This window comes from Phocoena sinus, chromosome 10 (assembly GCF_008692025.1).
Source record: "Phocoena sinus isolate mPhoSin1 chromosome 10, mPhoSin1.pri, whole genome shotgun sequence".
NCBI lineage: Eukaryota > Metazoa > Chordata > Mammalia > Artiodactyla > Phocoenidae > Phocoena > Phocoena sinus.
This window is the reverse complement of record NC_045772.1, coordinates 81,174,600-81,199,290: the sequence shown is the minus strand read 5'-3', so window position 1 is coordinate 81,199,290 and position 24,691 is coordinate 81,174,600. Positions and strand designations below refer to the sequence as shown.

Sequence of the window (24,691 nt, the reverse complement as noted above, 5' to 3'; positions counted from 1 at the left end):
AGATACAATTTTATTTTTTATTGATTTTTTTTGTTGTTGATGTATAGTTGATTTATGACATTGTGTTAGTTTCAGGTGTACAGCAAAGTGATTCAGTTAACATATATATATATTGATACATCTATTCTGTTCCAGATTCTTTTCCCTTATAGGTTTTTACAAAATATTGAGTAGAGTTCCCTGTGCTATACAGTAGGTCCTTGTTGGTTATCTATTTTATACATAGTAGTGTGTGTGTGTGTTAATCCCAAACTCCTAATTTATCCCTCCCCGCCTTTCCCTTTAGTAACCATAAATTTGTTTTCTATGTCTGTTTTGCATATAAATTCATTTGCATCATCTTTTATATTCTACTCATAAGCAATGTCATATGATATTTGTCTTTCTCTGTCTGACTTACTGTGCTTAGCATGATAATCTCTAGGTCCATCCATGTTGCTGCAAATGGCATTATTTCCTTTTCTAACACCATACACAAAAATAAACCCGAAGTCGATTAAAGACCTAAATGTAAGACCAGATACTATAAATCTCCCAGAGGGAAACAGGCAGAACACCCTTTGACATAAACTGCACCAATATCCATTTGCACCCGTCTCCTAGAGTAATGGAAATAAAAACAAAAACAGACAAATGGGACCTAATTAAACTTAAAAGTTTTTGCACAGCAAAGGAAACCATAAACAAAACAAAAAGAAACCTACAGTATAGGTTTTTTTGGGGTTTTGGGGTTTTATTTTGTTTTTTTTAGATGTTGGGGGTAGGAGTTTATTAATTAATTTATTTTTGCTGTGTTGGGTCTTCGTTACTGGGCAACGGCTTTCTCTAGTTGCGGCAAGCAGGGACCACTCTTCATGGCGGTGCATGGGCCTCTCACTATCGCGACCTCTCTTGTTGCAGAGCACGGGCTCCAGACTCGCAGGCTCAGTAGTTGCGGCCCACGGGCCTAGTTGCTCCGCAGCATGTGGGATCCTCCCAGACCAGGGCTCGAACCCGTGTCCCCTGCATTAGCAGGCAGATTCTCAACCACTGCACCACCAGGGAAGCCCCTACAGTATACGTTTTACCTTTAAAATATATCTAGAATCTGCTTTCTTACCAACTCATCGATCTGATCCAAATCACCACAATCTCTCTCCTGGCTACAGCAACACCGTCCTAGCAAACCTCCCTCTTTCTGCCCCTCTGACTGTTGAGTCTCCACAAGGCAGGGGGAGTGAATCCACTGAAACACAAGTCAGGTCCCACAGCCTCTGCTCAAAACCCTCCAGTGGCTCCAGTCTTTCACCTCCACCATCCCCAAGGACTGTCCTGACTTCACCTGCCACCCCCCAGGCCACTCCCGAGGTCCCCGCCAGCCACCCTACCTGCTTGCTACTGCTGGCACTTAACCAGGACACCTCCACCTCAGAGCCTCTGGCCTGGCTGCTCCCTCTGCCTTTGCCTTTTCCCCAGAATTTCTGCATGGTCAACTCTGACTCCCACCTTAGGCCTCTGCTTAAATATCAGTGAAGCCTCCCCTGGCCCTGTAAAAATAGCACCCCTTTTCCAGCCTGCATTCTAGGCTGCCCTGCTTTTTTTTTCCACCTAGCGTGTCACCACCTGATAAATGCCTGGCACTTAGTAGGTGCTCAATGAATGTTTCCTGAATAAATGAATAAAGGAGTGAAAGAAATGAATAAAAATTAGTGATATTAATCCTTGGATGTTGAATAAAATCCCACAACCTTTGGTACAATCTGAATTTTTTTATCATAAGCATGGATTAATTGGACCATAAACGAAAGACATAAGGCACAACCACAGGAGCCTGCAATTTAACTGGATCCTACCCATGATAGGCCTAAAAAGTAAAACAAAAACAAGAAAGCACAAAGAAGTGTGTTGTCTTTTCCTGAAAGTGGTTGCTATGATCTTTTAAAAGGAAAATGTTAGCATAGAGGAAATAAATTTGCAGGCAAAATGTTATTATTCATTTAGAGATTGCCCGGAGACGTTCTCTGTTAAAAAGTTAGGCAAATGATGGCAGGTGCCACTTCTTTGAGCTAAAATGTTTTTGTGAAAGTGAGAGATCCTTCCCAGGTAGCAGTATCATAAATGTTCTCACAGGTCACAGAGGCCCATCCTGCCCACAGGTTAGTTGTAGCTTTGCCGGAACGGGCAGGCTTTGATGTGATGCAGGAACGGCAAACAACAGACCTCCCGTGCTCCTCGCCTGCCAGATGAAAACATGGTAACAGAAGAGAGACCAGGTGCTTTTGCCTTTTATCCTTGAACAAACAGCAGAGGCGCGGTTTTGATTGCACTTCTAATGATGACACGTAGTGATGCTCCCATTCTGTGTGACTGAATCCAGGCAAAGGACAGCAGCAACCCTCTGAGCCACAGACATAAAAGTTTATTTGAGGTATAAATTCTGGATGCTCTAACAATACGGTAAGTGGTACAGGATTATTTTTCAATAGTCCAAACGGCAACGTTGAACTATCAGCTTGTTAGAACGACTGCCACCGAGAAAGCTGACTCACACTGTTTGCAGCGCCCTTGAACTCCTTCCCATAGCCACCGCCTCAAGAAAGGAGAAGAAATGCCTTAACAAAATCCTCACTTAGAGAAGTCTATAGGGGAATCACAATCTCACCACACAAAAATTAAGAAACGTTTGGTTTAAAAGAGAGAGAGAGAAATGTGTTTGTCATAATGTTATTTTGTGTAACACAATTCTCAAAAAGTGGCTCTACCTAATGTATACAAAGAGAATTACACCAGAGTGGTTATTCATAACTCAAATTTTAGTCCTTGCTAAACAGAGACTGGCATAGCAGATGTTCAATAAGTACCAATTTAACTGAAATTTAATTCTAAAACATAAACTTCACTCTTCCAAGAAGCTATCCTGACTATAGCAACTCATAAGAAATCCCCTTCTCAGATCCCTCCAATACTTCCTATCCAACGGTGATTATAAACGGCTTTGTTGTTCTTTATTTTATACAAAGAGGCTTATCTCCCCCAACTGACCTCCCAACTCCCTCAAACTCAGAGACTGAGCATTAAATTTCTTTTGAATAACCCAACAGCACCTAACCAAGGGGACACAGAGTGGGATTAAATATAAAAACATCTCACCCCATTTATCCCAAGGGAGCACAAACAGCTCGAAATGTAACATTCCTGCAAACCACACAACATGCGCACACACACACACACACACACACACACACACACACCCATACACGTTCTTGCATGGCTTTTCATGAGCTGCTTCTTTGAAGACCCAGTAAAATCTGCATGCAAATGGAGGCCACCTAGAGAATGAGCCCATTCTATTTCGCCCCATGTCCCACATTTACTGAGCTAGAGAAGACAGGGCTAGTGTTCTCTGTGGTGTGCAGGAAGCACTGGATGTGAGTTTGAATAGGAAATGAGCAGAAACAACCTGACAATTTGCCACTCTAAACCGTGAACACTTCTTTCCTCAGCTACTGCTCGGTCCTACTTGGTGTGGCCTGACTCCTGGGAGATCAGGTCTGATGACTCACGTCTTTTTCAAAGGAGTCTACGGGAGATTTCATCCAGAGGCTCACATCACCCCTGGTTTGCTGAGAGCATCACTAATTTAATCTGGCAACACTGTTTTCTTTATTAGTGAAGTACGTGTGGGCCACTTATGACTAATTTATACTCACCAATAAGATCCGCATAAAGAAAAGCAGAGGATCATCAAAGTAATTCAGTCAAAGTGGGCATTTCAAAACAGTGCACTGTTGTGTATACACGTCTTTTCCTCCAAAGATTTCAAATGTTCTCTTATCATTTGTGTGTGTGTGTGTAAGAGTGTTATTTTGTTTAGTTGCTTAATTAACTTGAGTCTAATTCTCTTACTAGCTACGTAAGAATGACTGTAAAGGTGAGACAAACATGCTTCCAGACTCCCTTTCAAATTCACAAAAATCCTTTTTCTTCCTAATATCCAAATAAATCAAAAGTGAGCAATTGCCCAGGTTAGCGTAAAGCTGTCTGAAGAGGTAACCAATCTTCCAAAGTTTCTCTACACTGGTTAAGGACTACTTAGTCCGGTTTCAAAGGCCATATTCTTTTATCTGGACTTTGAGTTAGTACCTAAATAGGAACATGTTTAAAATTTCAGAGAAAAATTATTCAAGAAATCTGCCTTTATTTATTTATTTTGTTCTCAATTCTACAATTTACTCAGCTCCCAGCTCAGAGCTCTGAAAATACCCACCGTCACTTGAAATCACTCTCTTCACTTAATTGGTAGCATTGTTACCCTTGCAATTCTTGGCTCCTTATTGATGCCATTATCCATTTTTGAGAGTAGTTATCATCAACTAGGTGTGTATAACAAGGAATCATATAAAACTACCACTTCGGTAGATTTAAAAACTCAAATATTGGTAATTTCATACAGTGCAAACATAATGTATGATTAAAAACATCTTCAGGGCTTCCCTGGTGGCGCAGTGGTTGAGAGTCCGCCTGCTGATGCAGAGGACGTGGGTTCGTGCCCCGGTCTGGGAAGATCCCACGTGCCGCGGAACGGCTGGGCCCGTGAGCCACGGCCGCTGAGCCTGCGCGTCCGGAGCCTGTGCTCCGCAACGGTAGAGGCCACAACAGTGAAAGGCCCGCGTACGGCAAAAAAAAAAAAAAAAAATCTTCCACTCCTCTCGTCTTAATATTACACATTCAAATATAAATTTTTGTCTAATCGAATTCCATACGGTTTTCCTGATATGTCTCTTGTTCTATTTTTACAGCTACCATTCTCTATTTGCACAACTTCGTCAAAGCTCACAGCTCGTCACCTCTCAGCGAGACAACTGTAACTATGTCGTTGATTGAGTCTCCATCACGAATATCTTCCCTTACAATCCAGTCTCGAGACCATTGGGTCAATTTCTTCCAACACTGCTTTTTTTTTTTTTTTTGCGGTACGTGGGCCTCTCACTGCTGTGGCCTCTCCCATTGCGGAGCACAGGCTTCGGACGCGCAGGCTCAGTGGCCATGGCTCACGGGCCCAGCCGCTCCGCGGCATGTGGGATCTTCCCAGGACCGGGGCACGAACCCGTGTCCCCTGCATCGGCAGGCGGACTCAACCACTGCGCCACCAGGGAAGCCCCAACACTGCTTTTTAACATAGTTTCCTGTTTAAGAATTCTTCTGCATCAAATGCAAATTTATTTACCTCATCTTGAGTGTCCTCCACCAAGTCACCTATCTCATTACTTCATTAACCTTTTCTCACTATTGTTCAACAGATTCTTTTTCTCAGACCAAAAAAAAAAACTCCCTGCCCCAAACCCATAGCTTGTTTTTCCTTCCTAAGAGACCTCTGTGTGTTGTTTTATCATCTAAATAATTCATCCTAGGGACTTCTCTGGCAGTCCAGTGGTTAGGACTCCATGCTTCCACTGCAGGGAGTCCAGGTTTGATCCCTGGTCGGGGAACTAAGATCCCACATGCCATGCGGTGTGGCCAAATTAAAAAAAAAAAAAAATTCGGCTTATCAACTTCCCACCAAGTCAAGTCCCTTCTAACTTCAAAACCCTGAAGAATCACTTTCTCTAGGAAGGCTTCCCTAACTAATTTTGTTAACACTCAACTAATTTAATATTACCAAAAAAAAAAAAAATTCATTCTTTCTCACTGTTTTTACAATTGCTCCTCCCTGAATTTCAAACATGTATCTCTAACTCATCTTCTCACAAAGGTTCAGTGCCATGATTTCCCAGTTGTCTGCAGAACGTGTCCACTGGGTGTCCCATTTTCCACATGAGATGAGACCTTCCTTTTAGCATTTTTTTTAACATCTTTATTGGAGTATAATTGCTTTACAATGGTGTGTTAGTTTCTGCTTTATAACAAAGTGAATCAGCTATGCATATACATATATCCCCATATCCCCTCCCTCTTGCGTCTCCCTCCCACCCTCCCCATCCCACCCCTCTAGGTGGTCACAAAGCACCGAGCTGACCTCCCTGTGCTGTGTGGCTGCTTCCCACTAGCTATCTATTTTACGTTTGGTGGTGTATATATGTCCATGCCCCTCTCTCACTTTGTCCCAGCTTACCCTTCCCCCTCCCCGTGTCCTCATGTCCATTCTCTACAACTGTGCCTTTTAGTCTTAATGGGAATTACAATGATCATTTCTTGATATTTAAATAAATTTGTTTTTAAATTGTGAAACAGTAGATGGGATTCTAAAATACCACTTCCTTCAGGAAACCCATGGGTGATGAGTCACTAGAGAAGAAAATTATAAGGAACATGAAATATAAATTTTAAAGTCCTTCAGCACAAAGATGGCAATTTATGCCACAAGAATAAATGAAATTTTAAAATGGAAGTAAAAGAATTGAGAAGGAAAAAGAGCAAAACCTAAGGAAATCTGTACCTTTAGATACGTGTTGAATGACTAAACCAAGTGAAATTCATTACTGGGATTTGACTGTATGGTACCATACAGTACTCAAATACCGGCAGCCTTTCTCCAAAAGTATTCTCCGGATTCCCTACTAAGTTCTTATGGGTTATCATTCCTACTCTTCAGTAAGTCCAATATGGAAACTGAAGGACAAAACCGAACTCACGAAGGTTGGCACTGACTTGTAAACGTCCAGGTCAGAAAATTAAAAATAGACTGTTACCCAAAGTAGCAATCATTCAGACATATTACTCATATCAATTTCTAAGGGTAAAGTCACTGCTTAGTCTACAGTGTAAAATGTCAAGTATTTGTGGAAAAATCTGAATTGTAGCCACATTTAAGTCATAACTGAATTTCTAAGTGTACTCATCATACAGTTTCAATCCCTGTTTTTTTTTTTTTATTCCTGGAGAAACAATGAAATGCTGATATGTTCCACTATATTCACCACATGCTCCTGATTCTATGAGAAGAAATACAGACTTTTGTTTTCAAGTCTTGTGTCAGGGTTGTTAACATTTCAACTCTAAGGGTCACAACCAAATATTACGTTCATTTTAGGAAACCAAGCCTATAGATCTCGGGTAATGCAAAAGTTAACTTGTTCATTAGTTACTTATGTGATCAATTCCCATAAATGTCACTAATGTCAAAATAAATACCAAAAAACGCTTTTTCTTTCTTATGACGTAAGTCCTCTACCTATGATTCCCTAAATAATCTAGTAACTTTAAATACTATGTCTCAGGGACACAGTTATAGGATTATCTGAAAGTGAAAAGGACATGCATGATTTACTAATCATGTATGGTTTTTTTTCCCCCAGCACTGTTAGAATAACCTTCACAATTGGTAATTAATATTTGCTGAATGTCCAACAGGGGTGAAGCATGGAGCCAGAACTGGAAAAAAAAACCCACAAGACAGGGAGCAAAAGTCTTGAGTAAACCATTAGGAGAACAATAAATTATTCTGCTCCTCCTTGAGAGCCTGAGGAAGAACAAGAAGACCTATTTCTAACTCCTGTTATGAATTTGAGGGTAACCTTACATAATAGCAGCACATTTCGTTCCAAATTGAAAGAATTTTTTCTCAGTTTAGAAAACGTTCACCATGATATCAAGCTTCAGGTCGCAGATGTAGACTTCCAAGTTCAATACCCAATTAAATTCTTGATTTTCATTCTGCAATCTGAGTAGTAAGTCATGAGACCCCTCTCTTCTTGGAACAGATGGGATAAACGAGAGACTAACAGCTCATCAGAAGGCCACCATCTCTCGGCTGTGCAGTGCCAAGGAGGTGACCTTCATTCAAGAGGTCTTCCCCCACAGAGGTCCTCTATACTTGCTGGTGACTGATTAATAGGGGGACCATGTCCTTTATTCTAAACCAGGACACCTTTAAAAGTTAAAAGAACCACTGCAATGACACTGGGACAATGGATAAAAACCAGGATTGACTCGTAAACTCGGACACCTCATTATAACAAATTAGCCTAAACAGATCCTCTCTCTCTGTACACGAGACTCAGGGGAAAGTCAGCAGAAACACACAGAGTGAAACTAGGAAGCTAATATCCCAAGGCAGAAGAGAAGGAAGTGCATATCATGAATGAACAGAAGAGGTGACATAGAGAGAAATGGCATCAGGAAAAGTAGCTGACATTTCAGACACTGCGAACAACCTGAGATGCCTTAGTGCAATTCCATGAGATCGCTACAATTACCCCCGAATTTACACAAGAGTTAAGTGAGGATATCTGCCCAAGATCGGGTAGCTAGTTAACGCCACTCAGGCAATGAAAACAGCTGAGTCATCGTAATGGCAAAAATAGCAGTGCAGTAGGTTCCCCCAAAGATATGCACATTCTCAGGGAGTTTCTAAACAGTCTACTAGGGCATGGAAGGATGTGAGGATGCTTGAGCCAGAATCCTTAGAAAAACACCCTCTTCAGGATGTAGAAGATGGGAAGTAAGGATATGAGATGACTGCTATGACTCTCCTACTCGAGAATTTGTAGAGAGTCAAAGATAGCTTTCAGAGCATTAAGAATAATTGCTTACGCCTTAGTTAGAATTCCAAAGAACAATAATAGTCAACAATATTTGATTCTAAAAAAACTACCCAAATCAAGAGTCCAGGGTGAGTACCTCTCCTCCTGCCTCCTCTTCCCTGCACGTGGCTGGCTCTTCCATTTCCATCTCTTTTGTCACCTGGGGGCATCGCTACCTCATCCTGTCTTCCCTCCCACCACTCCCACCCTCCATCTCCCCCTTCTCATCTCTCTTCATTAACTAGACAGAGTATAGAAAAGCATATTTTAAGTATCCATTTAATATACACTGATGTCTCCTTTTCTCAGTGTTAAAAGATTAGTGGAACAAGAAAACTGAGAAATAACCAAATACTACCTAGTACATAATAGATGATTATTAATGTTAACCCTGCCCTCTTTGTTGTTTGCTTTTGCCTTGTAATTAGCCTTTACTTGATTAATTTTGTGAGGATTAATATCCCTTAAGGAAGAAAAAGAGATTCCCCACCTTAACACTAGCCTTTCCCCATAACACTGAGCCAAAATGGCTCTAAAAAATTCCAACTCTGCAATGTTTCTGTTAAAAGGCACAAGTCCAGAATATGAAGCCTCTTATTAGGAAAGAGAACGTCCATGTCTACAGATGAGACACAGAAACAGAAGCCCCAGGTAGGACATGGCACCTGATTCAGTAGCCTGACTACCCTACTGAGTTTCATTTGCCACCAAGGTATTTATTTCACCTGCTACAACTCACACGCCCATCTCTCAACGGTCCATGGCTTCCCCTTTTGAACTGGGCACATGGACGGAAAGAGGGATTTGTCTATATTCTCCTTAATGCAAAGGAAATGAGCCAACATTTTCTTTTAACTTTCCTTATTAAATCCCAAAGGAAATATAAAATGAAGTATTTACAAAACATACGGCTTTTCAAACAAGCTATTAATCCTCTATGGACCGCATCCGACCCCCTATGACCAAAGTCAAGAGATCGAACTTAAATGTTCTGGGCATCAATGGCCATTTGCACCATGAGGGCAGAAACAGTGTCTGTATTAATTACTTTAAGATCTCCAGTGCCTATCAAAGTACCTAATATATACATGTATCAACACATCACCTTGTACACTTTAAATCTACATAATTTTATTAGTCAATTAACCTCCATAAAGCTGGGGAGAAAATTCTTTTAACTTTTTAAAGTATCTAGCACATAAAGAGTCTTCATTAAATACTTTAGAAATAAATGAATGATACACACATATAAATTCTCCCCTTGCAAAAGAAACACCCCTCCCCAGAATTAGGTGATGGGCCATAACCATTATAAGAACTAACAGATAAGAATTTCCTTCTCTTCGGAACAAGACAGTTATTCTTTCAAAATTCTCTCATAGGAATCTAACTTGTGTTGCATTTGGAAACAAATTCAAATAACTAGGGTTTTTTTTCTTAGTCCATGTAAATCAAACCACAGTAGCAAATCTAGGTATGCACTAAAATATATTATTCATTTCATCACAGCATAGCTCTTTTGCAAAAGAACAGAAAGAGTAGTTTGTTAACTGTCTGCCTTCCCTCAACAGCTGCTATTTAAATTGCAAGGTATCATTCTGTTGTAAACTATATCTTACCTAAGGAAATTACACAAGCTTTGCAAACACCAAGCAAATCTAGACAAATTAAATACAAAATTACTAATACTATGAGCTGGCACACACAAACCACCTAAGGAAAATGAGAAAGATTCCTTCAAAGACTAAAGAGTACTTAGAGGTGGCAGAGCAGGACTAAACGACAGAGTGATAAAACACTGAAGGAGCAGATCTGGGCAAGGCCAGAAACAAAGTATGTGACCGCCACGTCGTCTTTTCTAGAGCTGCAGTGACTCGTGTTGACACCTCCACTAAGCCCAAGCAAAGTCTGAACTAAAGAAAGTCATAGCAATATGGAGGTCACCAGAATCAAACGTGATTGCATTGGAACAATAAAGATGAAATTACAAACAACTCTCAGGGGCTTCCCTGGTGGCGCAGTGGTTGAGAGTCCGCCTGCCGATGCAGGGAACACGGGTTCGTGCCCTGGTCCGGGAAGATCCCACATGCCGCGGAGTGGCTGGGCCCATGAGCCACGTCCGGAGCCTGTGCGTCTGGAGCCTGTGCTCCGCAACGGGAGAGGCCACAGCAGTGAGAGGCCCGCGTACCGCAAAAAAAAAAAAAAAAAAAAAACAACTCTCAAAAGATCTGTGGTTGCCAAGGAAGAAGGGGTGTGAAGGAGGGATGGAGTGGGAGTTTGGGTGTAGCACATGCAAACTAATATATAGAGAATGGATAAACAACAAGGTCCTAGCCCAGGGAACTATATTCAATAGCCTGTGACAAACCATAATGGAAAAGTATATAAAAAAGGATGTTTGTATATGTATAACTGAATCACTTTGCTGTACAGCAGAAATTAACACAACATTGTAAATCAACTATACTTCAATTAAAATATATACTTTTTAAATTTTCAATTAAGATATATACATATATATGTGTGAGGAAAAGGCGAAGGAAAGAAGGGAAATTTAACTGTATCTTACCATCTGTATCTCTGATTCCTTATAATATAGGGAATGGAATGGGAGTTAGGAAGAAAACAACCCTTAGTGATCCTACCTTGAGCCAGTAACTGTGCTAGTTACCTTACACAAATTAATCTTCAAAGAACCCCAGGATGTCTATATCACCATCACTTTACAGTGTGTACACTGAGACAGAGTGGGATTAAGTAACCCCTCAAAGTCACATTCCTAGTAAGTGGCAGAGGCAGGGTCTAAATCTCAATCAGTCAGACTCCATTATACCCAGTGCAGGGAAAAAGAAGCTCCCAGTAAGCCAACCAAGAATTGAATGCCAACACTGTGGTTCCAGGAGAGAAGTAAGCCCTAATGCCTAAGGAATTCACTATAGATAACAAATCAACTTCTCTCCTACCATGTAATAGAATGGACTGGTTACGTGCCATTCCTTTGGAGAACTTAGAACGGTCCCTCAAATTATTGTCCATGCTCTGTAGTAAATGAGGATTCCTGGCAAGAAGGGCCAGTATGGAGCATCTGCTGTTTCCCAGCAATGCCACTCCTAGGGAAATACCCTAGCAGGAATGTGCCATGGGCCTTTGGTCATCCAGTGAAGCCCACGTATCCCTTCTGAGAAAAATATTTTATTACCTACATTCACAATTGAAGGCAATAAACTAACCAAAAATAGTGAAACTCATGAAAAAGGTGAGCGAAAAAATGGATGCAGTTTTTTTCCATCCAACTTCACGGACCCAGAAAACAATGAGACATGTATATTTAATTTAGGGATACATACGTATATCATAAATGATAAAACTAAAGAAAGGGATAGGTTAACACAAAAGTCAGGACAGTAGTTATCTCTGCAGGGGAAGAAAGGGCAGGAGATGAAGCAGGGGCACACAGGGTGCTTCCAAAGTACTTGCAGGTTCTAGTTTTAAGCTGGCCGATTAGCATTCATGTTGCTGTTGTTTTAACAGTACTATTATTGAGGAGTTTATTTTCCACTTCCATCGCTTCTTTCTGGTGATGGGAACTTGAATAGTCAAACTATGGCATTTCTCACCCCTTTGCTTCCCCCCACCCAGGGAAATGAAGGGGCTTACGTGATTACCTGAATGCTGCCTAATACTGGGTAAAGACTTCCACTTGATTCTAGACTCACAATCAGCACACCCAACTTGGCCCAAATGCCTAAAGCCGAATCTTCAAACCTAGCCCATATCTTATAAAAGGTGAAATTTTAGTATCCAACTTCCCCACCTCCCCTCAATTTGTCCTTAATGAAAAAGAGAAGGGCTACTTCAAGACTTATTATAAAACTATAGTAATCAAGACAATGTGCTATTGATGAAAATAGAAAAACAGATCAATGGAACAGAATAGAGAGCCCAGAAGTAGACTCCCATAATTATAGTCAGCAGATTTTTGACAAAGGAGCAAAAGCAACACAATGGAGAAACGATGGTCTTTTCAACAAATGGTGCTGGAACAACTGGACAGCCACATGCAAAAAAAAGTAAAGGCCTTATACTCTTCACAAAAATGAACTCAAAATGGACCATAGACCTAGACGTAAAATGCAAAACTATAAAACTCCTAGCAAATGACATAGAAGAAAACCTAGATGACCTTGGGTATGGCGATGACATTTTAGATACAACACCAAAGGCTCAATCCATGAAAGAAATGATTGATAAGCTGGACTTCTTTAAAATTAAAAACTGGGACTTCTCTGATGGTCCAGTGGTTAAGACTCTGCCTTCCAATGCAGGGGGTGCAGGTTCGATCCCTGGTCGGGCAGCTAAGATCCCACATGCCTCGGGGCCAAAAAATCAAAACATAAAAAAAAGATGCAGTATTGTAACAAATTCAATAAAGACTTTAAAAATGGTCCACATCAAAAAAAAAAAAACTAAATTAAATGAAATACTTCTGCTCTGCAAAAGACACTGTCAAGAGAATGAGAAAACAAACTACAGACTGAGAGAAAATATTTGCCGAAAAACTTATCCTATAAAGGATCATTATCCAGAATATACAAGGAACACTTAAAACTCAACAATAAGAAAATAAGTGACCCGATTAAAAACCAGGCAAAAGATCTAAACAGATACTTAGCCAAAGAAGATATAGAGATGGCATATAAACAACTGAAACGATGCTCAACATCATGCCATTAAGAAATTGCAAATTAAAACAATGAGTACAATTATACACCTGTGGGAATGCCCAAAACTCAAAACACTATCACCATCAAATACTGGCAAGGATGTGGAACAGGAATTCTCATTCATTGTTGGTGAGAATGCAAAATAGTACATCAACTTTGAAAGACTATTTGGTGGTTTCTTATAAAACTAAACATAATCTTAACATCTGATCCAGCAATCCTGCTCCTTGGTATGTTCCCAAATGAGCTGAAAATTTACGTCCACACAAAACCTGCACTGTCTACAGCAGCTTTATTCATAATCCCCAAAATTCAGAAGCAACAAAATGTCCTTCAGTAGGTGAATGGATAAATACACTGTGGGACATCCAGATGACAGAATATAATAATATTCTAAAAAGAAATATTTTAAGAAGAAATGCTCTATCAAAGCCATGAAAAGATAAGGAGGAACAGTAAATGCATAGACTAAGTAAAAGAAGCCAGTCTGAAAAGGCTACATAATGTATGATTCCAAATATATGACATTCTGGAAAAGGCAAAACTATGGTGAGAGTAAAAGGATCAGAGGTTAGAATGGGAGAACATATTTGTAAAACATATAACTGATAAGAGATTAATATCCAAAATGTATAAGGAACTCAGACAACTCAACAGCAAAATAACAAACAATCCGATTTAAAAATGGACAGAGAATTTGACACCAATAGCAAAGGTAACAAAAGCAAAAATAAGCAAGCGGGACTACATCAAACTAAAAAGCATCTGAATAGCAAAGGAAGCCACCAACAAAATGAAAAAGCAACCTACTAAATGGGAGAAAATATTTGCAAATCATATATCTGATAAGGGGCTAATATTCAAAATATATAAAGAACTCATACAACTTAATGGCAAAAACCCAAACAATATGATTACAAAATGGACAGAAGATCCAAATAGACATTTTCCCAAAGAAGACATACAGACGGCCAACAGGTACATGAAAAGGTGTTCAACATCACTAATCATCAAGGAAATGCAAATATAAACCACAATGAGATATTAGAATGGCTGTCATCAAAAAGATAACAGATAAGATGTGCTGGTGAGGATGTAGAGAAAAAGGAACCTTTGTGCACTGTTGGTAGAAACGTAAAGTGGTGCAGCCACTATGGAAAACAGTTTGGAGATTCCTCAAAAACTTAAAAATAGAACTACTATAAATGATCCAGCAATCCCACTTCTGGGTATATACGTGAAGGAAATGAAATCACTATCTCAAAGAAGTACCTGCACTCCCATGTTTGTTGCATTATTATTTAAAATAGCTAACACATGGAAACAATCTAAGCGTCCACCAATGGATGAATGGATAAAGAAAATGGAATATATACCACATACAATGGAATATTATTGGAATGAAATATTAATGGAATATATACATTGGAATATTATTCAGCCATAAAAAAGGAAAACTCTTGCCATTTATGACAGCATGGATGGAACTTGAGGGCATTATGCTAAGTGAAATAAGTCAGGCAAAGAAAGACAAATACTATATGATTCCACTTACGTGGAATCTAAAAAAAAAAAAAAAACACAAACTCACAGAAACACAACAGTTGGGGGGGTTGATGAGGTGGGGGCGGGGGGGATGTGAAGGTGGTCAAAAGGTACAAACTTCCAGTTAAAAGATAAATAAGTTCTGGTGATGTACAGCATAGTGATGGTAGTTAACAACATTGTATGGTATATTTGAAAGTTGCTAAGAGAGTAGATCTTAAAAGTTCTTATCACTAGAAAAAAAATTGCAACTATGTGTGGTAACAGATGTTAACTGAACTTATTGTAGTAGTTGTTTCACAATATATACATATATCAAATCATCTTAAACTAGTGCAATATTGTATGTCAATTATACCTCAACAAACTGGAAAAAAGGGCTCAGGGGTTGACAGGGGTCGGGGGGAAGGAGGAATGAATAGGTGGAGCGCACATATGCAGTGAAACTACTCTATGTGTTACTATAACAGTGGATATATATCATTATACATTCGTCAACTGCTATAGAATGTACACAACCAAGAGTGAACCTTAGTGTAAACGGTGAACTTTGGATGAAATGATGTGTCTACATAAGTTCATCAATTGTAACAAATGCCTTACTCTGGTGGCGGATGTTGATATGGAAAATCTCTGTACTTTGCCATCAATTTTGCTGTGATGCTAAAACTGCTCTTAAAAATAAGTGTCTGGGCTTCCCTGGTGGCGCAGTGGTTGAGAGTCGGCCTGCCGATGCAGGGGACGCGGGTTCGTGCCCCGGTCCGGGAAGAACCCACATGCCGCGGAGCGGCTGGGCCCGTGAGCCATGGCCGCTAAGCCTGCACGTCCGGAGCCTGTGCTCCGCAACGGGAGAGGCCACAACAGTGAGAGGCCCGCGTACCGCAAAAAATAAAAAAATAATAAGTGTCTAATAAAAAAAGAGCAAGGCTAGTTTGGGGCTCTGCCCAGTTAATTCTAGATTAGCCAACCTAATATTGGCAGTTTTCATCTTTCCTCTTCCCTTTTTCCTCCTCCATCAAGTGGTATTTATCAAGTAAGAGAAGAGTGACCTTTCCCCTCTCCCCTTCTTACTCCTCGGGCTTTTTGTTTCCTCTGTAAAATGATCCTGACACCTTATCTGCCCTTCCATGAGAAAGCAGAAGGACTGATAATGGACTCTGAATTTGTGGATTGTGGTGACACTTTGAACAAAGTAGAATCTGCACCAAATAGCAACTCCCAATGTTCTAGGATGACTAAAAGTATGTGTTGCTCTTATTTTTTAATAATACTTACAATTTTAAAGGAAAATATTTCAAAACATAAAGTAACATATCCTCTTCAAATCTTATTAATAAATAAAAGGGTATATAGTAACAACAGAGGTAGGTACATTATTTTCTTTTGTTTTTAATCTTTCTTAGTTATGAACTACTTCAAATATACAGAAAAGCCTAACAAAAAATAAAATTTTCCAGACTCATTTGCTGGACATTTAATGAGTACCTAGTATGTGCCAAACACTATGGTATTTGCTGTGAATGAAGAAATAAACAAGAAGGTTATACTCGGGACTTCCCTGGTGGCGCAGTGGTTAAGCATCCGCCTATCTAATGCAGGAGACAGGGGTTCGAGCCCTGATCCGGGAAGATTCCACATGCTGCGGAGCAACTAAGCCTGTGCGCCACAACTACTGAGCCTGCGCTCTAGAACCCGCGAGGCACAACTACTGAGCCCGCGCACCTAGAGCCCGTGCTCTGCAACAAGGGAAGCCACCGCAATGAGGAGCCCGCGCAACACAATTAAGAGTAGCCCCCGCCCGCCGCAACTAGAGAGAAAGCCCGCGCAGCAACAAAGACCCAACACAGCCAAAAATAAATAAACTTTTTTTTTTTAATGGTTATACTCTGTCCCTTTGTAGAGCTTTTACTTTCATAGGGGAAATGTATACTCATGAACGTGTAGCAAATGTGCACATATTTCTTTTTAATGGCATTGATATTTCATGGTTTACTTAGCCTAAATATATTAAAATATTCCTAATATTTTTATTGGTTTTCTTTTCTAGCTATTTTGAGGAACACAGCTTTAAAAAAAAATAGTTCTGCAAGTTCTTTGTCCACTTGTTTGGCTACACTAAGACTCAACTGAAACAAAGGCTTTGATAAGATTACCAGGCCCTTCCATCTAGATCTTCTGTCAGATAGGACAGTAAGGAAAGTCTAACTGACATAACCTGGAACATTTCTTTGTCTAAGTGGAACTTAAGCAATACCCTAGAATCTTGTGTGAAAACCCCCAAAAATAGTATTTTCTATGAGACATACAAAACAACTAAAGATACCTTCATTTGCGTTGAACTACAGCCATCCTATTTTGATTCAACAGCCTATGTTAATTATATACTTTATAAGTTAGTAATAGATTTTATAAGTTCATTCATCGTTGAACTTGTATCTTCATGAGTTCGTAGAGATGGAACTTTATTATTTAACATTTAAGATCAGAATTCTTTGCTTGCTGGTTATTTTATATTTTCCTCCATCAGCCAAAGCCTTGTAAAATAAAATACGCTTGGTTCATCTGACAGCTCTCCAGAAAGTCTTTGCCAATTTATAGTTTCTCCTTGAGTGTGAGAGTACCTATTTCCACACAGCCTCTCTTTTTTTAAGAGGGGGAAGTACATAGCCTCTCTAGAGCTTAAAATTTTCACATATTTTGGCTGATTGGACAATCATAATGGTACATCAAGTTGTTTCAACTTGTAACTATTTGTTTTAACATGTATCACATGTTGGCTACATAATATTTTGCTTTTTCAAAGCAGTTTTATTAAGATATAATTTATATAGCATTAAGTTCACCCCTTTAAAGTGTACAATTCAATGGTTTTAAAAATATTCAGAGCATTGTGCAAATATCACCATACACTAATTTTAGAACATTTTCATTACCTCAAAAAGAAATTTTGTACTCACAACCCACCCCCCCATATCCTCTTCCTTCACCCCTAGGCATCACTAATCTAATTTGTGTCTCTGTATGTTTGTCTATTCTGGATATTTTATATAAATGTAATCATACAATATGGAGTCTCTTGTGACTGGCTTATTTCACTTAGCATAATGGTTTCAAGGTTCATCCATGCTGTAGCAAGTATTAGTACTTCATTACTTTGTATGGCTAAATAATGTTCCACTGTAGGGATATATCATGTTGTGTTTATCCATTCATCAGTTGATGGACATTGGGGATTTTTCCACTTTGGGCTATTATAAATAATCCTGCTATGAACAACTGTATACAAGTTTTAGTGTGGACATATGTTTTCATCTCTTTTAAGAATATACCGAGTGAGGGATTTGCTGGGTCAAATAATAACTTTACCTTTTTGAGGAACTCCTGGATTGTTTTCCAAAATCACACATCATTTTACATTCCCACCAGCAGTGTATGAAGGTTCCAATATCTCCACATCTTCAACAACACTTGTTATTATCCATCTTTTTGAGCATAGCAATCCTAGCAAGTGTGAAGTGATATTTATTGTGGATTTTATTTGCATTTCCCTAATGACTACTGATATTTAGCATCTTTCCATGCTCTTAATTGACCAATTTATATCTTCTTTCTTTTGAGAAATATCTATTCAGATCCTTTGCCCATTTTTCAATTAGGTCATTTGTCTTTTTATTATTTTTTTAATACATTTATTTTATTTATTTTGGCTGCCTTGGGTCTCCGTTGCTGCGTATAGGCTTTCTCTAGTTGCAGAAAGCAGGGGCTACTCTTCACTGCAGTGCACAGGGTTCTCATTTCGGTGGCTTCTCTTTGTCGTGGAGCTCAGGCTATAGGCACGCAGGCTTCAGTAGTTGTGGGTCATGGGCTCTAGAGCACAGGCTCAGTAGTTGTGGTGCATGGGCTTAGTTGCTCCGCGGCATGTGGGATCTTCCCAGACCAGGACTCAAACCCAAGTCCCCTGCATTGGCAGGCAGACTCTTAAACACTGTGCCACCAGGGAAGTCCCTGTCTTTTTATTATTGAGTTGTAAGAGCTCTTTATATATTCTAGATACAAGTCCTTTATCAGATATATGGTTTGCAAATATTTTCTCCCAGACCATGGGTTGCCTTTACACTTCCTTGATGTTGTCCTTTGAAACACAAAAATTTTTATCAATAATTTTGATTAAGTCCAGTCTATCCATTTTTTTCTTTTGTTACTTGTGCTTCTGGTGCCACATCTAAGACATCATTACATAACACAAGATCACGAAGATTTACTCCTATATTTGCCTCTAATAGTCTTACAGTTTTTTGTTTGTTTGGTTTTTGTTTTTTTGTTTTTGTTTTTGTTTTGCGGTACACTGGTCTCTCACTGTTGTGGCCTCTCCCGTTGCGGAGCACAGGCTCCGGACACGCAGGCTCAGCGGCCATGGCTCACGGGCCCAGCCGCTCCACGGCATGTGGGATCTTCCCAGACCGGGGCACGAACCCGTGTCCCCTGCATCGGCAGGCGGACTCTCAACCACTGTGCCACCAGGGAAGCTCAGTCTTACAGTTTTAACTCTTACATTTAAGCCTATAAATCTCTTTGAGTTAATTTTTGTGTGTGGTCTTTTCACTTTTAAGTGTCCAAAGATTTCCTGCTACTATAAAGACAGGAAAGAAGATAAAAGTCAAGCACCAAAGGGCAACCTATGTGTTATAGCTAGAAAACTCAAACCCCTAAAAACTTTAGCAAATAGAATATATGTGTGTGTAATATGTATTTTTAATTATTATTATTTTTCCTCCTATTACGGGCCTAGTTTTTAGCCCTTCCAGTGGCGAAGGGCAGGCAAAGCTGCAGATCAACAAGTATTTCTTTCTTCACTTTCCTCTTCTTGCTGCTACAAGCTTTCTTGCCCTTTCTTTAACACCGCTGAAGCAGCCAGGCCTCCTTCTGAGCCTGGAGTCTGTTAAAGATCTTCACATGGGGCAGTAGGTATTTCAGGACAAGTTAAAACGACTTCTTGAATTTGAGTCTTCCTTCTGATAAGAGCAGTACTGGCTGCCAGTACTCCCCCCTCTGACTGGAATTCCCACCGGCCTCTGCCACCTCCAGACATTCAGCCCAGCTTCACATAGGCAGCCAAGAAATTAAAAAATTCTGAGCCTGAGACAGAAAACGACCTCAATATGAAACAACTCAAATTTTTTTCTAGTGGCTTTAAAAAAGTATGTGTTTATATGTCTGTGTATATAAAAAAAAAACTTGGTTTTATTTCTGAATATAAAACTGATATATGATCACTGAAAAACAATTTGGAAAATCTAAAGAATACAAAGAAAAAATAAAGTCCCACCTCTTTTCATGTCCCAAAGTTAACAATGTTTATCATTTTGATGTATATCCTTAGAGAAAAAGGCAGACAGATAGTTACCAAAATATACACTTATACATGCATATATATTTTAGATAACTGAAAATGTATTATATGTACAGTTTCATGTAAAGTTCTTTTTCCACTTCACATTTTCTCTTCTTTTACAGTTGTACTGAGATACAATTTACATACAGCACTTTGTAAGTTTAAGGTGTACGGCATAATGATTTGACTTACATACATCATTAAATGATTATCACAACAGGTTTAGTGAACATCCATCACCTCATACAGATACAACTTTAAAGAACAGGAAAAAACCTATTTTTTTCCCTCCTGCTCAGAACTCTTAGGATTTACTCTCTTAACAGCTTTCATATACAACACACAGCAGGGTTCATTATCTTTATCATGTTGTACATTACATCCAGAGGGCTTACTTATCTTATAACTGGAAGTTTGTGCCTTTTGACTGCCTTTCTCCAATCTACCCTCTCTCCCCGCCTCCCCCGCACCTCTGAAACCACAAATCTGTTACCTTTTTCTATCAGTTGGTTTGTTTGTTTTTGAAGTATAATTAACTTACAACACTATGTTAGTTCTTGTTATACAACACAGTGACTCGATATTTCTATACATTTCATACAAAGATAATTACATTGTTATTGACTATATTCCCTACACTGGTACATTTCATACCCATGCCTCAATTATTCTGAAAATGGAAGTCTGTACTGCTTAATCTCCCTCCTCTATTTCTTTCCTCCCGGCACCCCTCCCACTCGACAACCACCTGTTTGTTCTCTTTATCTACGAATCTACAACTCAGTTTCTATTTTGTTACGTTTGTTCACTTGTTTTGTTTTTTAGATTCCACACATAAGTGAAATGGTACGTATTTGTCTTTGTCTGACTTGTTTCACCTAGCAAAAGACTCTCTAGGTCCATCTCTGTTGTCGTAAATGGCAAGATTTCATTTTTAATTATAGCTGAGTAATATCCCATTGTACATGTAAACACTAATTTGTAAAGACAGATGCACCCCTCTGTTCATCAGAGCATTATTTACAACAGCCAAGATTTGGAAGTAACCTAAATGACCACCAACAGAATAAATTAACAGATAAAGAGATGTGGTATATGTACATATATATATATATATATATACACACATATTTTATAGCTATTAAACATGATTTGAAAACATTAAATTCCTACTTAGGACTCATGGTGTATACATCCTTTCCCTCCTTTTGTATATTTAAGTTTCCTTCGTCATGAAAAATACTATGATAAACACTGCATCTCAAACATTTCTCAAATGTTTATGCAGTTCTACAATCTTTATACTTAATTCAATCATTCACATATAGTCATCAAAGGCCCATCCTGCTATAGGCACAATGCTATGGATACAAAGCTGAACTAGAAAAGCTCATGGAAAGTAGCTATTTCTCCTGTCCCCTCATTTTGTCCTGCCTCCTTGGTATACCTGCTGGCTTCCTGACTTCTAATTACTTTTCCTGACCACAGTTCTCACCTATTCCCTGCCTGTTCACTGCTTTTAACACATGCCTTTTCCTATAGCTCAGTTAAGCTGATTCCTAACTCTTGCTACTTGACTGTTTCTCTAGTAAGCTGTTCTCAAATTTTTGGTCTCAAGACCTCATTACACCCTTAAAACATTACTGAGGACCCCTAAGAGATTTTCTTTTGTGGGCTGTTTCTATGGATGTTAACTGTATAACAGATTAAAACTGAGAAATTTGCAACACCATAAAACATAAGCACATGTTTCATTAGCCAACAGAGAGATGACAGCACCACACTTCACAGAGCCTCTGGAAAACTCCACTGTACAATCAAGAAAGAATGAGAGTAGAAAAGGTAAATAACAAGTTACTGTCATTATGAAAATAATTTGATCTTGTAGACCCTCTCAAAAGGGTCTCGAAGACCCCCAAGCTACAGAACTATGTCTAGGTCTTTGTCCTACGACAAACTCACACTTTGCATTGACCATCTCTTATGGCCTATGACCACCATGGTGGGGCTGTCTTTGGCTTTCTTGGTTACTATATAACCATCCCAGTGTGGCTCACAGGACACAAGTAATAAATGCTCCTGAATGCCTTGTTTCCTCTGCAAAAAAGTGATCAGTTTCCAAGTCCTAAAGGTTTTACTCAACTAAGTCAATGTTTCTAGGATATTTACCTTCTAGGCTATTTAAGTGATGAGACCTTGAATTCCAGGCTGTTTAATAAATCTTATGTAGGAGGGCAAGGAAGGGACAGGCAGAGCATCCAAAGAAGCCACTAGATCATGCTACCTTGTGTTAGGTGAAAATAGGGAACTCGCTTGCTCCCCTGGCTTATCTACGTGGAAGCCAACTAGTGAAGGTACCTGCCTTTACTTTTATTAACAATGCTGGCCAAATATATATTTTGAAAAAACAAGGGTGAGAAAGAAATAGGAATTAAAGAACTTTCACTGTTATTGCTTTAAGTCAAAATATCCGTTACCCTCGATCAGTTGCTCTTTGCTTTGTTTGTACGTTTGCCCACTGGACAGCCACACTGTTTTTATAACATGACATTTCCGGTATTGGACTTTTTTCTTTTGTGTTGTAACGTTACAAAACCTAACTCCCAACCTAACCACATACTTAACTTTGTTTTAACTCCTTTCCTTCCAGTATTTATCCACATGGAGGTTTTAATTATGCAGATACAATCAGAATACAAGTTGCATAACTATGAAGCTTTCTAGAACAATCATAGCTCGACTTGTGCTTCACGCAGTGCATCTAAGTGGAACTAGAAGGACAAATTCTGCAGCCCTATTTCTCAACAGAGCTGAAACTTCTGTCGCTTAGAAAGTGCTAGCTTAAGAAGCATTTTCAGGCTACCTATGCCTATGATTCCAAGACAGGACACATTATCTTCCGGTTCTTCATGGACCTGGAGAGCCTCTGGAAGTTTAATTTTAACCGCTCTAAGTTACCCAGAGGAAGATACACACACACACACACACCACCACCACCACCACCACCACCACCACCACCACCAGCACCACCACCATCAACCACCAATCACAGTCAGAAAGCGAAACATTAGAAAAGTAACGAGACTCCGTGAACTCCTGGGGACACATCACTTTCACTATCAGGGCATAAATCTCTTTGCAGGGGTCCCCAGCTAACAAAGGACAATAAGGCTTGAGAAGAACAAGGTGAGAGGGTGGTGTGTGACCAGCTGAGGGTGGATCTCTACTCGAGGGCTGCTTTGTTCAGTTTTTACCTCTTGTTCTTCAGAAGGCCAAGTTTACAAACTACTTCCAAGCATTTGCAAAACAAACATTGCCACTCACCAGCAGTTCGCTGTATTCTGAAATTGCTGTATTTACCTTGAAAACCACAAAATGTAAACAAGGGCACCTGATCAGAGAAGATCTTTAAACTGTTCATTCACTAAATTAACACCTGGGAAGAAAAGGCAGTTGACTTGGACTTGAATACACAATGTACAAATCAATCTTTTATCTTAGGGGTAGCTTGAATAAGTTAATGATTAGTAAGCTTTGTGGAGATGCACGGAGACTTTCATAAATAAAACATATTAATATATTTAATACTCAAAAGAGTAAAACAAGTAAGGCCCACCTACTGTAAGCTATAGAAGTATAATCTTAATTCACACATACTTTCACTTAAAATAACAAATATGTGTAAGACACTCTCTCTCCCACTGGCGATACTTTATGCTATACAGCATGTGAAAACTGGGGTGACTGACTTTTTAATATGTCTTTTTAAATATATTTATTTAGTTTTGGCTGCTCCGGGTCTTTGTTGCAGCACATGGGATCTTCACTGTGGCATGCAGGATCTTTAGTTGCGGCATGTGGACCCTTAGTTGCAGCATGCGGGATCTAGTTCCCCAACCAGGGATCGAACCCGGGCCCCCTGAATTGGGAGCACGGAGTCTTACCCACTGGAGCAGCGGGGAAGTCCCTTAATATGTCTTTTAATATGCCTAATACATGACAAAATACGAGAAGATAGGGAAATAGTTTATTTAAAAATAGCTACTATTTAGTGGGAAGCAGCCACATAGCACAGGGAGATCAGCCGGTGCTTTGTGTCCCACTAGAGGGGTGGGATAGGGAGGGTGGGAGGGAGACACAAGAGGGAGGAGATATGGGGATGGTGTGTATACGTATAGCTGATTCACTTTGTTATGCAGCAGAAACTAACACACCATTGTAAAGCAGTTATACTCCAATAAAGATGTTAAAAAAAAAGAAAAATAGCTACTATATAATACATTGAAGAGTTTTTGAGTGAGCCATAGTTTTAGTTTTACAGACAGTCTGTGCTTCTTACCACAATGTGTTTCTGAAAACTGTATTACAAAAGCAATGCATTTCTCATAGGAAATTCCACTGGAATAATATAACTGGGATTACTTTCCTAGGGAATACAAAGATAAAAATGGATATAGCATAGGTAGAAATACTCTAACGCTCCATATATTTAGAAGAACGAACATCTTGTAAAAGTATTAAAATGTGCT

The 24,691-nt window shown here is 39.4% G+C and overlaps 1 protein-coding gene across 2 annotated transcripts in view; it reads right to left on the bottom strand.

Moving 5' to 3' along the window:
• Positions 1 to 24,691, bottom strand: part of ITPR2 (inositol 1,4,5-trisphosphate receptor type 2) — a 530,755-nt gene that overhangs the window by 446,248 nt on the left and 59,816 nt on the right. The window lies entirely within an intron of this gene.